Raw genomic sequence first — 15,779 nt, 5'->3', positions numbered from 1 at the left:
GTATCAGAGCCGACTGCCTGTAGGAATCCCCCTTCCACACTCCTTGGCCGAAGTTGAGTCTAGACATTACAAAAACTTTTACTAACATGGTTGTGTGCCTTATGGTCCCACGTCGCCATCTGGGTGGTATTAGAATCTTTTAGTCCTCGATCCTTACTCTGGGACTCTGAACTCTGTCCTACTCGGGTTAAACGATTTTACTAACTCTAACACTAGGATCCCGTGACCACGTTCACCCCAAAGTTGGATAAGCCCTAGTTATTCTTTAGAGTAGTACTTGAACATTATCCACATGGTCATTTGACTCCTGTGAAAACATCTTTGTTTTCAGATGGAACCCACGAGGCAGGTCGTGCGCCACACGACGGCCATTGGTGCCTCAGGATCACCTGCTGTGTTGGTTGAGATGATGACCTATCTGGGTTATCGCTGGCACCCTGAGTACACCGTCTATGAGGAGTATCAGGACTTCAACCAGGAGCAGTACCGTGCCATCGTCCACCTCTACTCTCGGGAGTATGACTCCACTACCGTGTTGCACACTGCTCATGGTATTGGAGTGACTATCGATATGGCGGTCCACGATGCTGCTTATGCTGCTCTGACACGTCTCCGTGGAGAGTATCAGGAGTTGGATACCTCCCCCTTCAGGCACATTGCTATCGCATCCGATGTTGGTGCGGAGGGATACTACACTGCTGCCTACTCCACTGTCACCCGAGAGCCCTTCTACCATCAGAACCTGGTTCTGCATGCTGATGGGCTGGATAGAGCTAACCGAGCTCTTCGCCATGAGTTGTACACCACCCGTCAGCACCTGTATCGTGCTCTGACGCTGTTGCACCCCTCTGTCCGCTCTGGTGATCTGTCGCGTTTTGCGATCTACCCTGCCCGGACCGTGATGCCCCAGGGCGTCGGCTGGCCAGATGTGGGAGGCTACTCTCCTGCATTGGGTCCTCTCCTGCCACCTGCGCATCGGGTTCCGCACCAGAGTATCCGCGGACCCCAGGCTACTCGCGTGGAGGTCTTCCCTTCGCGTCACTACCAGCTGTCGGGCTACACCTACCTCCGCAGTATCGCATGGGACTGACGTAGACTTGCTTATTAGGGTTAGATGCATTCGCCGCGAGCCTGTGTGCCGCCTATGATGTCTTAGCCTATGTACTGAACAGTGTGTAACGAACTCTATGTGATCTCTTTTGTAAGATGTGCCGACTACTATGTAGTATCTATCGTGCTGCTTTCGTTGTGCATGTTTCATCATGAATGACTCTTGTTTTTTGCAAATTTCTCAATGCTGAACTACCCCTGTTAAATATTAGCAGGATGGTTAGACCAGGTGGTCGTGGTCGTGGTGGCAACACCCCACCTCCGCCTGAGTACATGGCTGGTATGATCCAACAGCTTGAGATGAATCGCCAGTTCATGGCCAACCCCAGTAACTCTGCAGGATTTCATGCGCCTGAACCCAACTGTGTACCACAGATCAACTCAGCCTCTGGATGCTGATGACTGGCTCCGTGACATCACCTATGAGATGGAGTCTGCTGATGTAGCCCATGCCAGCTATGTCACCTTTGCTTCCTTCTTCCTTAAGGGACCCGCAGCTCAATGGTGGGACAGCCACAGGCGTACTCTGCCAGCTGGAACAATCATCACCTGGCTAGACTTCCAAGCTGCCTTCCGTGCTCGCTTCATTCCTCAGGGAGTCATGGACCGGAAGAAGCGTGAGTTCCGCAACCTCACCCAAGGCAACAAAACAGTGGAAGCTGCGGGAGTTTCTTGACTTGTCCCGCTATGCTGAAGAAGACATTGCAACTGATACACACAGACATGAGAAGTTCCGTGATGGCCTTCAAGCTGACATCAAGCTCGCACTTCTAGTGCATGACTTTGCTGATTTCGCCACTCTGGTGAACAAAGCCATCAATGTCGAAACTGGTCTGCAGGAATACCAGAGCTCTCACAGGCGCAACCGTGACACGGGCTCATCTTCGGGCCCGTCCTCGCAGAAGCGCAAGATATGGATTCCCAATAGCTTGTACCAGCCGGATGCACCTACTCCAAGGCAGACCTATGTTGCACCTCGTCTGCCTGCTCCTTCGACTAGGCAGCCAAGACTCCCAGCTCCACCACCACAAGCTCCTGTTCCCACTCCTAATAATGGGTTGTGCTTCAGGTGTGGACAACCAGGGCATCGTGCTAGGGAATGCAACCAGAACCAGAATCAACTGGCCCTTCCAGCAACTGGCCGTGGAAATAACCAGCCCCGCAGCAACAATGCCAAGTCTTATGGTCGTGTTCATGCCAACCACGTTGATCTGAGCGAAGCTCAAGACCAGCCTGCTACTGTGATGGGTACCCTCCTCGTAAATTCAGTACCAGCATCCGTTTTATTTGATACAGGTGCATCGCATTCATTCATGTCAGAAGGTTTTGCATGCTTGCATGACATTAAATGTGAGGACATGAATGCTTCACTATTAGTACACACCCCTGCGGGCCAATGTCGAACCTCCATGATTTGCAACGACGTCCCTATAGAAATCGAAGGACTGGAATTCCTTGTCTCTCCCATCGCACTGAAGTCCTGTAGCATTGATCTCATTCTGGGAATGAATTGGTTAAAAGCGCATACTGCTTCTATAGTTTGCGCCACTAAGACCGTCCATCTGCTACACCCTTCAGACGAAATAGTTACTTACCAAGCTCATCTGGTGCAAAACACCGAGGCACGGCTTTATGCCTTGAATGCGTTGAACGCTGCACCACTCGAGGGCATTGAAAACATTCCCGTCGTTTGTGAATTCCAAGATGTCTTCCCAGAAGAGCTTCCAGGGATTCCCCCTGCTAGAGCTGTCGAATTCATCATCGACTTGAAACCCGGCACCACCCCTATAGCCAAACGACCCTACAAGATGCCGCCGCATGAGCTCATTGAGCTTAAGGAGGAAATATACAAATCTCTTGTCAAAGGTTTCATTCACCCAAGTTGCTCTCCTTGGGGAGCACCTTCTCTCTTTGTTAGGAAGAAGGATGGTACAAACCGATTGGTCCAAGACTACCGTCCTATAAACCAAGCTACCATTCAGAGTAAATACCCTCTTCCTCAGATCAATGATCTTTATGATCAACTGGCTGGCTCATCAGTGTTCTCCAAACTCGACTTGAGGTTGGGTTACCACCAGATCTGTGTTCGTGAAGAGGACATCCCAAAAACCGCCTTCGTGACTCGGTATGGATCATACGAGTACACCATCATGTCATTCGGCTTAACGAATGCTCCAGCCACCTTCTCTCGTCTGATGAATTATATATTCATGGATTACCTCGACAAGTTTGTCGTGGTTTATTTGGACGATATCCTTGTATTTTCCAAGAACAAGGAGGAACATGCTGAACATCTTCGTCTTGTGCTGGAAAAGCTTCGAGAGCATCAGCTGTATGCTAAGTATTCCAAGTGTGAATTCTGGCTCCCCGAAGTAACCTATCTTGGGCATGTCATCTCCAAAGATGGTATTGCCGTCAACCCTGAACGAGTTCAGGCTATTCTCGATTGGACTCCTCCGAAGAATGTGAAGCAAGTCCGAAGTTTCCTCGGTCTCGCCAGCTATTGTCGTCGATTCGTCGAGAACTTCTCCAAGATTGCCAGGCCCCTGACTAATCTGTTGCATAAGGGTGTCAAGTTTGACTGGACAGACAAGTGTCAGGAAAGTTTCCAGGCGCTCAAAGACAAGTTGACTTCTGCCCCCGTGCTTGCACCACCTGATACTAAGAAGGACTTCGTCATTTACTGCGACGCTTCCCATCAAGGATTAGGCTGTGTCCTAATGCAGGAGCGCAGAGTGATTGCTTATGCCTCTCGTCAACTGCGCCCTCACGAAGAAAACTACCCAGTTCATGACCTCGAGCTGGCTGCTGTCATTCATGCACTGAAGCAATGGCGACATTACCTTCTCGGTAATTGTTGTGAGATCTTCACTGACCATCAAAGTCTGAAGTATCTGTTTACTCAGCCAGATCTGAACCTCCGTCAGCAGAGATGGATGGAGACTGTTGCAGACTTTGACGTGGGTATATCCTATACCCCCGGCAAGGCTAATGTAATGGCTGATGCCTTGAGCCGCAAGTCTTACTGCAACCACCTCCAGGTTCATAAAGTTCAGCCCTCGCTTGTCGAAGAATTTAGAAAGCTGAACCTCCATATTGTTCCTCCTGGAGCACTCGCTCCCCCTCCCCCGGAATTCCGCGAGATGAATCTTCTTGTTATTACTAAGGGTTCTCTAAATACCCTGACTGTCGTACCAGATCTCGTAGCTGGTATAAAGACTATTCAAGGTTATGACTCTGAAATCTATAAGATTAAACGCCATCTAGCAGAAGGAAAGCCCTCATTCTTCACTATCGCCGACGATGGCGCCTTGTATTTCAAAGGCCGCCTAGTGGTACCATGTTTGAAGAAAAACCTGGATAAGACTAAAAGGGTTATGCAAGAAGCTCATGATACGCCTCTGTCCATCCATCCTGGTAGTACGAAGATGTACCAGGATATTCGTCAAAGATTCTGGTGGTCTAATATGAAGCAGGACATTGCTCGCTATGTTGCTGAGTGTGACGTTTGTCGCCGAATCAAAGCAGAGCATCAAAGGCCTGCCGGAACTCTACAACCTATCTCTATTCCTGAATGGAAATGGGACCATGTTGAGATGGACTTCGTCACTGGATTTCCCAAGTCGCAGAAAGGTAATGATGCTATTCTTGTCGTCATTGACCGGCTTTCCAAAGTTACCCATTTTCTGGCGGTCAAAGAGACAATCACTGCTAGTCAGCTTGCTACTCTCTACATGTCCAGAATTGTTTCACTTCACGGTATTCCACTGGTTATCAGTTCGGACCGTGGCAGCTTATTCACTTCAAGATTCTGGGCAAGTTTCCAAGAAGCTATGGGGACTCACTTATCTTTCAGTACCGCGTTTCATCCGCAGTCACAAGGGCAAGTTGAACGTGTCAACCAAGTTCTCGAAGACATGCTTCGAGCTTGTGTAATCTCATTCGGCAAGAAATGGGAGGAATCTCTTCCATATGCCGAGTTCTCTTATAATAATAGCTATCAAGCTAGTCTGAAGATGTCCCCCTTCGAAGTGCTATATGGACGAAAGTGTCGAACCCCTCTGAACTGGTCAGAAACTGGGGAACGTCCACTCTTCGGTCCGGATATTATCCAACAGGCCGAAGAACAAGTTCGCATTATTCGCGAGAATCTCAAGACTGCTCAGTCACGTCAGAAAAGTCAGTATGACCGTCATCACCAAGACATGGTCTATCAACCTGGCGAAAAGGCTTATCTTCGAGTTACACCAATGAAGGGTGCTCACCGCTTCAGGATCAAGGGCAAGCTAGCTCCTCGCTATATCGGTCCCTTTACTATTCTCGAAAGGCGTGGAAAGGTGGCATATCAACTGGAGCTTCCGCCGAACCTTTCTCAGGTTCACGATGTGTTCCATGTGTCACAACTCCGCCGTTGCTTCAAGGATCCAATCCGAGTGGTGGATCATGAAGTGCTCGAATTGCAACAGGACCTCTCTTATAAAGAGCATCCGGTCTGCATCCTTGACCAAGCTGAACGTCGCACACGTCAGAAGGCGATCAAATTCCTCAAAGTCCAGTGGTCGAATCACTCTGAAGACGAAGCCACTTGGGAACGCGAGGATCGCCTACGTGATGAATACCCCACGTTGTTTCCTTCTACCTCCTAAATCTCGGGACGAGATTTCTTGTAGTGGAGGAGATTTGTAACGCCCGGATAATTTGGCTACAGTAAAACTCTCCTAATGATGCCATGACATCTGCGATTACTGTTACTAATCTCGGGATAATTCGAAACCGTGTCAAATTCAAGCTTAAATTTAAAGTCGACAATGAAAGTTTTCAAATATTAAAAATAAAATGTTCGGGCTATGTCTATTATTGCATCGGTAATTATGGTGAAGTAATCACATTTTTATAAAATGCCTAACTGCTTTTAAATGAATTAAAACAGAAAAGAAATAGTAAAAGAAAATACAAAGGGGAAAACAAACAGAAAAAAAGAAAAGAAAGAGAAGGCCCCCCACTGGGCTTCGGCCCAGCAGGCTGGCCCATTCGGCCGCAGGCCCAACCGGCCTCCCCCCACTCCCCCTTATCCACTCATCCCCGAAACCCTAACCACCCCGTCGCCCCACTCGCTTCCCCCCACTCCCCTTGTTCGGATCTGGATCGAGAGGAGATCCCGATCCCCTCGCCCCTCTCCCCCGCGCGCACGCCGCCGCCTGGACCGCGCCTCCGCCTCGACCTCCCCGTCGCCGGACCCCCCCCTCGCCGGCCTGCATCCTCTTCGCCGCACCGTCCCCATCTCCCCACCTCGACCCCCGCTGCCCCAGTCCCTACAGGCACCCGGTGAGGCCCCCGGCCTCTTCCTTCCCCTCGTCCCCGTCGACGCGGTCGTGCTCCTCCGCGTGCTCACCCGCAGCGCTCGCCTGCTGCCGCTTCCTCCCGCGTGCGCACGCCCGACCACACGCTCGCGGCCACCAGGCCCCGGCCGCGCCCGCTCAACCTCGCGCGCGCCGTGCGCCCCGGCACAACCCCGCTGCAGCCCGGTCGCCCCTGGCCTCTCCTTCTCTCCCCCTTATCTGGCCTGCGCCCGGCAACCTCTGGCCGCGCCCGCGCCGCGTTCCCGACCGGCCAGTGCCCGCCCACGGCCCTGCGCCCTCCTGCTCGCTGCACCCGCCGCCCGACTCCGGCCACTGCACCGCGGCGCCGCTCGGAGGCCCCGCGTCCTTCGCCACGAGCCCTGCACCGTTCCCCGCTGCGCTGACCGCTCCGGCTTGCCGCCCTGCCCTGCTCGTGCCGCTTTGCAGCCGCCGGCGCCCGCTCGCGTACTGACCCGCGCCCGCTTGGCCACTAGCCGGCCCGGCCGCGCCACCCCGCCGCCTTGGCCACTGTGGCTGCGCCCGCCAGGGTCGCTGTTGCCCGGGTTCGCTTGGCTGCGCCAGCGCCCGTAACCCGCTGCCCGCACGCCCGCTAAGCCCCTGGTGCCTATGGCAAACGGGGCCCATGCCCAGAACGAAAAAAAGGATTTAATAAATAAATTAATAAATACTAATTAAAATATTAATTAATTGAAGAATTAATTAGTTTAATTAATCTTGATTAGATTAACCTAATCACTTAGTTTAGTTAATTAATCTGTTAGGTTAGTTAATAGTCAATGATAGTGGGGCCCCACCCCTAGTTAGCTTAATTTAAACCCCCCTTTTTAAAATATGTGACACTGACAGATGGGCCCCATTGGCCCTGTTGACTGGTCAACTTTGACCCAGTCAACGCTGACTGTACCGCTGACTAGGCACTGACCGGCCCCACACGTCAGGTTGACCAGTCAACCCCTGTTGACTGCTGACGTCAGCATGACATCATGCTGATGTCATATATCCATTTTTGAATTAAATTAAATAATTAATTAAATATCAGAAAATGATTTAAATCTTTAGAAAATCATATCTTTTAATCCGTAACTCGGATGAAAATACTTTCTACATGAAAGTTGCTCAGAATGATGAGACGAACCCGGATACGCAGCCCGTTTGTCCGCCACGCACCCCTAACATGTCAAACTTGCAACTTTCCCCCTCCGGCTCCTCTGCCCGAAAACACGAAACACCGGGGATACTTTCCCGGATGTTATCCCCCTTCACTGGTATCACCTACTACCGCGTTAGGGCACCTCTAACGTCGTTACTTGTCATGTCATGCATCACTATGCATATGCTTGCTTATATATTTATTGTTTCTCCCCCCTCTTCTCTCGATAGACACCGAGACCGACGCCGCTGCTACCCAGTACGACTACGGAGTTGACGACCCCTCTCTCTTGCCAGAGCAACCAGGCAAGCCCCCCCCCCTTGATCACCAGATATCACCTACTCTCCTCTATACTGCTTGCATTAGAGTAGTGTAGCATGTTACTGCTTTCGTTATTCCTATCCTGATGCATAGCCTGTCCTTGCTACTACTGTTGTTACCATTACCTGCTATCCTACTGCTTAGTATAGGATGCTAGTGTTCCATCAGTGGCCCTACACTCTTGTCCGTCTGCCATGCTATACTACTGGGCCGTGATCACTTCGGGAGGTGATCACGGGCATATGCTATATACTTTACACAGTTACATTACCTGTGGTATTGTTCAGAGATGGGGGCTGAAGGGGCAGGTGGCTCCATCCCAGTAGAGGTGGGCCTGGGTTCCCGACGGCCCCCGACTGTTACTTGAGGCGGAGCGACATGGCAGGTTGAGACCACCTAGGAGAGAGGTGGGCCGGGCCCTGGTCGGCGTTCGCAGATGCTTAACACGTTTAACGAGATCTTGGTATTTGATCTGAGTCTGGCTACTAGCCTATATGCACTAACCATCTACGCGGGGACAGTTATGGGCACTCGACGTCGTGGTATCAGCCGAAGCCTTCGTGACATCAGCAACGGAGCGGCGCGCGCTGGATTGGACTGGAACGCCTACTAGGCTAGGTCTGCTTCCGGCCGCCCATGCAACGTGCAGGTGTGCTAAGGGCGATGGGCCCAGACCCCTGGGCGCTTAGGTTTAGACCGGCGTGCTGACCTCTCTGTTGGTCTAGGTGGGGCTGCGACGTGTTGATCTTCCGAGGCCGGGCATGACCTAGAAAAGTGTGTCCGGCCAAATGGGATCGAGCGTGTTGGGTTATGTGGTGCACCCCTGCAGGGAAGTTAATCTATTCGAATAGCCGTGATCTTCGGTAACAGGACGACTTGGAGTTGTACCTTGACCTTATGACAACTAGAACCAGATACTTAATAAAACACACCCTTCCAAGTGCCAGATACAACCGGTGATCGCTCTCTCACAGGGCGATGAGGGGAGGATCATCGGTTAGGGTTATGCTATGCGATGCTACTTGGAGGACTTCCGTCTAATCTCTTCTACATGCTGCAAGACGGAGGCTGCCAGAAGCGTAGTCTTCGAAAGGACTAGCTATCCCCCCTTATTCCGGCTTTCTGCAGTTCAGTCCACATATAATAGCCTTATTCTAGTTGATACCAATGCATACATATGTAGTATAGCTCCTTGCTTGCGGGTACTTTGGATGAGTACTCACGGTTGCTTTCTCCCTCTTTTTCCCCTATCCCTTCTACCTGGTTGTCACAACCAGATGTTGGAGCCCAGGAGCCAGACGCCACCTTCGACGACGATTCCTACTACACCGGAGGTGCCTACTACTACGTGATGCCCGCTGACGATGACAGGAGTAGTTAGGAGGATCCCAGGCAGGAGGCCTGCGCCTCTTTTGATCTGTATCCCAGTTTGTGCTAGTCTTCTTAAGGCAAACTTGTTTAACTTATGTCTGTACTCAGATATTGTTGCTTCCGCTGACTCTTGTGCCTTCGAGCATTGTATTCGAGCCTTCGAGGCCCCTGGCTTGTAATATAAAGCTTGTATTATTTTAATTTGTGTCTAGAGTTGTGTTGTGATATCTTCCCATGAGTTCCTGATCTTGGTCGTACATATCTGCGTGTATGATTAGTGTATGGTCAAATCGGGGGCGTCAAACTAGGGTCAACATCTAGGAGTACGCCAACAACAGTGCAAGATGAGGATGTCGTCGCTGGTTAGTGGCCCGACAACACATAGAGCACGTTAGAGGAGCCGCTTCCAGCCGCAAGACGCCTCCGCCGCCGCCGCGTGATCTAAATTTGCCATGAAAAACGTTCGGATTGCCATGCTTAAAATCTGAACGTTTGGGATTTATCATTTCCATTTATTTTAGTTCGATCATGGTATGAATGTAAAGTCACAGTTAGACTGAATGAAACCTATGGTTTGATCGACTGAATGTTTTGCTAGAGCCGCATCAAATTAATTACAGAAAGTCATAAATATAAAAATTTATCCACACATTTAATTATTAGTAGATTAATAGTACTACTACCAGCCTAGCTTGTCCGTCATGGTAACTTTTGTTCCTAAACTTGTTACATATACTACTAATAGTACGTGAAACTAGTGTTGTAACTTGTGGACGAGTCTAGATACGGTCAACGGCAACACCGCATGTGCGTTCTTCATGTTTTCCCGTGCGTCTAAACATAGAAGGGGAGGAGAGAGACAGAGAGAGCAGACATGGGACCCACCAGTAAGTGAAGGGGAATAGTACGTACTAATGATCTGGTCCCACTAATCTACTAAAACTAATATAAAAACATGTTTTCCATTAAATAGGCTGTGGTAATATAAAAACAATATATCAATGAAGGGAGTACAACAAACATTGCTACTAGGTTTCCTATTGACGTGCGGCTGGAAGGCCCTGGTCGCATGTTCGATCCTCTTCCTTTTTCATTTTTAATTTATATATGGGTCCAAATTTGTTCCATGACAGGTGGGCCCCCTAGTGTGTAGTTTGTAGCACTTTAATTTATGGGTCGAATTTTGTTCCATTATAGGTGGACTCCCGATGTGTAATTTGTAGCTTATTTGTAATTATTAAAGAGAACATCAGAGTTTTTTTTTTGCAAAAATACCATGGTGCAACGTGGAAGGTGAGAAAGGGCGTGCGAGAGAGCAGTGACCGAGCCAGAGGGAAATCAATTTGGGGAGGGGTGGGGGTTGCAACGGTGTTTGGAGTAGTTGTGGTCCAAATGCTACAAAAATATAATCTAAATCCACCGGAATGAATGCCTTCACAAATTAATCCAAGGGCGGAGTCCCCCTTGCAATGTACTCCCTCCGGTCCTTTTTACTCTACACATTGGTTTTGCCGAAAGTCAAACTTTGCTAAGTTTGACTAAATTTATATTAAAAATTATTAGCATCTATAATATCTAATAAATATAATATGAAAATATATTCCAAGATGAATCTAAAGATATTGGTGTTGTTATGAGAATGTTTATAATTTTTTATATAAGCTTGGTCAAAGTTGAATGAGATTGACTTCGGACAAACCTAATATGCAGAGTAAAAAGGACCGGAGGGAGTAAATAGCTCCGGCTCTTCAAGGGATAGAGAGGTAGCTTCAATGTGTGGAAGAGACGGCGTGAGAAAGCGAGGTCAATCGAGACATAGATAGATAAAGAGACAAAGTGAGTGTGGCCCGACATTCGTTAGAAATATATAAAGCAAACCTATGAAACTTCGCTAGGACGGCTGCAATCACGAGCGCCTGTTCGTGTTGGGATCTGGTCCCTGCCCTTTACCTCTTTTGATTTCTTTGATATTGAGTGGTTGAACGTTATTTCCTTATATAGACACCCGGGCTGCAAATGGCCAGTAGTGGCAGGTCATAGGCTGGCAAAAGTGGCAGGTGGCCAGACTTGGCCCAGCCTCGTTCGGCTTGGGGGAACTTTCTGCCCAGCCTCGCTCGGTTCCAGCCCGTGTGCATGGTTCGCAGGAAACCTTTTGTTTTTGTGTGTATCATTTTTTAGTAGCATCGTAGCTTGGTGGGCTGCTGTTGACATTGTAGTTAACATCTGACTCATCGGGACATAGGATCATAACCAGTTTTCTAGACTAGTGTGTGCACTTGACTCATCGGGAAAAGCAAAGAAAAAATTGTCCACTGGACACGCCGCTTCCCTCGAGTGATCAAGCATTTTGTACATGTGTCATAGAAATCGAAGCTGGTTATCACCGCTAACCTGGTCGCCTCTGTGTTTGGTTCAGCGTTGTAAACACAAACGTAATCGGTATCAAGTCACGCTGGTAATGTAAAGGGAGTGAGGTAAAACAGAAACGTGTTTGGTTCATCTCATGAAATGGAATCGCACTGATCCCAGAGATGAACGGATTTTGGCTGCCGCATGTTGCCTTTGTTGCAATGGACGCCGGCGAGAGGAAAACTCAACAACGTCGCAGGACAAGCTCACCAATCACACTGATCCCAGCAGAAGGCAGTAGGCTGACACCACGTCAACGCGATGCTGCATTAGCTGCGGCAAGGGTCGGACAGCTCCGTCTGGTTGGCGTCCGACGGCAGTGGCAGCCGACCTGGACCTTAAGAAGAGAGCCGTGAGCTTGATCAGCTGGAGCATCTCCACGCTTGTCCCCGGTGCGGCGCACTGGTAGAAAAAGGGCCTGTTGTCTCGGTTCGTAAGGGCCTTTAGTCCCGGTTCCTGAATCGGGACTAAAGTGTCGGTACTAATGCCCTGTCCCTTTAGTCCCGATTCAATCCAGAACCGGGACTAATGGGCCTCCACGTGGCCTGTGCGCGGAGCCCAGGCAGGAGAACCTTTGGTCCCGGTTGGTGGCACCAATCGGGACCAATAGGCATCCACGCGTCAGCATTTCTGTGGCTGGGGTTTTTGTTTTTTTGAAAGGGGGGGTTTGGGGGGTTTTGGGGGGTTAATTTAGGTGTTTCATATATTGTGTTAGCTAGCTATAATTAATAGAGAGAAGTGTCCTCTCTTATGTCCGTGCTTGGTCGACGCTACGTACTATACATACGTATAGAGAGGACTAGACACGCTAGCTAGCTAGTAAATAAACGAAGGAAACAGAAGATTGTCATGAACATATATGCATACAGAGAGAAGTGATATCGACCACCTCTCCTTCTCCGAGAGATTGGTCGAACAAGTTCTGGTATATCTATCCGACACTACCGGCTACATATATACAATAATTATCTCTTACAAATATAATCATACGGACTCATGGTCCACATAGTATTCTCCGTCTTCAGCAATCACATGGTCAAGAAAGAATGCCACCAATTCCTCTTGAATTGCTCGCATGCGAGCTGGTGCTAGGAGTTCATCCCGCTTCCGAAACATCTAATTTGAGGAAGGGGGTCAATACATATATATATGAATGAATGAAACTCAACACAAATGATGGTAATAAAATAAAATTGTGAATGTTGTTATTTACGTACTTCATATTGTTCGTTAGAGTACCCGCCCCGCTCATAGGTCGTGTGGCAGATGGACTCGCAGACGTAGTATCCACAGAAATCATTCCCTTATTCCTGCCACAACCACTTTACAAGAAATAGAGGTCAATCAAACTGATAAGCAAGAATGCTAAATGGTATTGATGAAACTAGCGCTTAAATCACTAGGAGATGCGCGGAACATGCTACTATAGTACTTACTTTCAGGTGTCTAAATTCCAGCTCCTTCGGCAGTCCCGGAACTTTTCTGGTGAATTTTCTCCAAACCCTGCCGGACAAAGAAAACAATTACTTGATATCAGGAAATGAACAAAGTTGCTGATATGGTGGATAATGATCGATTTAACTTACTTCTTGAGGATTTCAGTCATGTCCGCATACTCCTGGGGATCTTTTCGTTTAGAGTCCAAGACGGTTACTACTCCCTGCTCAAGCCTAATCTCTAGGAGAATATAGTGAAAACTGCACACGCATGCATAACTCATCAATTACATTACTATAACCTGGACTAATATATAAGGGAAACCGAATATGCACAAGACAGTAACACTCACTTGAAGTTGTAAGGAAAGAGTATTATATCTTTGTTTTCATTTTTTTGAATGATCGTAGCAAGTTGGCCTCGGTATCTTTGGGACGATGTTCAACCTCAGTTGCATCTATAAGATATGTGTTAACGAACCCAATATCACCGATTTGTCTTTTCTTCAATTCGGCGATAATAGAGGCAAAGGTGTCCCGTCTTTCGATGAGATGGTGGATTTCGCTTTGGCGGAAGTCGACTTTGACGATCCGACTACGAACGTGCGAGGACGTCGCGCCTTAGCAATCGCTAAACCAACTCCGAGAGGTTATTGACCACGCCGGAGCACGATCAACCTGACCACGAGGGTCTGTTTCCTGCGAGCAAACGAAGAACAAGCAAGAAACTAAGATTGCAATCTGGATATTGCGAATATAAGATGAAAGCTTTATTGATCAAGGTGGGGTTCTGTGACGCCTTTGTCTGGTCGTTGAACACAAACGAAGTACGCGAAGTTGCAGCTATGGCGAACTTTTAATCTAAACAAAACCCAAAGTCTAAACGATGCCCTAAGGGCTGTATATATGGAGGAAGAGGGGGAGAATTTCGTGGCCCTTGGTGGAGGGGTCCGAAATCAACCCTATCTCTTGTTTCCCCACACATACGGACTCTAAAAATAGCCTATACTTATGTATTTCGAAATTACATGGGCCTGGCCCAATAATAAGGTGACGCAGCACCTAAAATAGCCTCGGGACGAAATTTATGAAGTGGCGTCTTGTATATTTCGTCCAAGGCTTCATGCACCCATTATGGTGGCTTCAAAGTCCTGAAATCATCACTTGTAACTCCGTTCTTGTTTCCCTTGCGCATGCCATCATCTCCATGCTTGTTCTTGCTCCAATGTTCATCCTTCTCCAAGCTAGGCCCTTCATTTGTAAGCAAAACAAATGTATCCAATTTAGGCAGCATCATATTCTCATGAACATTAGAATCATTACCAAGAAACGAAAGTACCTGGTAATTTAGTTGGCGTGCACGAGCTCTAGTAATTGGTCCAGTATGTATAGCAGCAGGGGCTGTGGGTGTAACAATTGTATTGATGTCCTCATCATCCTCCCCTTCTTGAAATGAAGTCGTCTTCGACGGAAGTTCATCTTCCTCACCCAAATAAGGCTTCAAATCTGCAATGTTAAAAGTGGGACTAACCCCAAAATCTGCAGGCAGCTCAAGTTTATATGCATTATCATTTATTTTCTCTAACACCTTAAAGGGACCATCAGCACGTGGCATTAACTTTGATTTGCGCAAATCAGGAAATCTATCCTTACGCAAATGTAACCAAACAAGATCTCCAGGTGCAAACACAACATGTTTTCTACCCTTATCTCCAGCAAGTTTATATTTAGCATTCATGCGCTCAATGTTTTCCTTAGTTAACTCATGCATTTTTAAAATCAATTCAGCACGTTGTTTAGCATCAAAATTAACCTTCTCCGAAGATGGAAGAGGCAACAAATCAATAGGTGCACGAGGTAGGAAACCATACACAACTTCAAAAGGGCACATCTTAGTAGTAGAATGCAATGAACGATTATAAGCAAATTCAATATGAGGCAAGCATTCCTCCCACATTTTCTTATTATTCTTCAAAACAGCCCTAAGCATAGTAGACAACGTTCTATTGACTACTTCAGTTTGTCCATCAGTTTGGGGGTGACAAGTAGTACTAAAAAGCAGTTTAGTCCCCAACTTAGCCCATAAACATCTCCAAAAGTGGCTAAGAAATTTAGTATCACGATCTGAAACAATAGTATTTGGCACACCATGCAAGCGAATAATTTCACGAAAGAACAAATCAGCAACATTAACAGCATCATCGCTTTTATGACATGGTATAAAGTGTGCCATTTTCGAGAATCTATCCACGACAACAAATATGCTATCCCTCCCCTTCTTTGTTCGAGGTAAACCTAAAACAAAGTCCATAGATATATCCTCCCAAGGAACACTAGGTACAGGCAAAGGCATATATAAACCATGAGGATTGAGTCGTGACTTAGCTTTTTGACATGTAGTGCATCGAGCAATAAAACGCTCAACATCCCGTCTCATCTTTGGCCAAAAGAAATGTGTAGCAAGTACGTCCTCCGTCTTCTTCACGCCAAAGTGTCCCATTAATCCTCCTCCATGCGCCTCCTGCAACAACAAAAGACGAACGGAGCTAGCTGGAATGCATAGCTTGTTAGCACGAAACACAAATCCATCGTTAACGACAAACTTGTTCCACATTCTTCCTT

The sequence above is a fragment of the Triticum aestivum genome, chromosome 6A, assembly GCF_018294505.1.
Source record: "Triticum aestivum cultivar Chinese Spring chromosome 6A, IWGSC CS RefSeq v2.1, whole genome shotgun sequence".
NCBI classification, from domain to species: Eukaryota; Viridiplantae; Streptophyta; class Magnoliopsida; order Poales; family Poaceae; genus Triticum; species Triticum aestivum.
Note: the sequence above shows the minus strand (reverse complement) of the source record.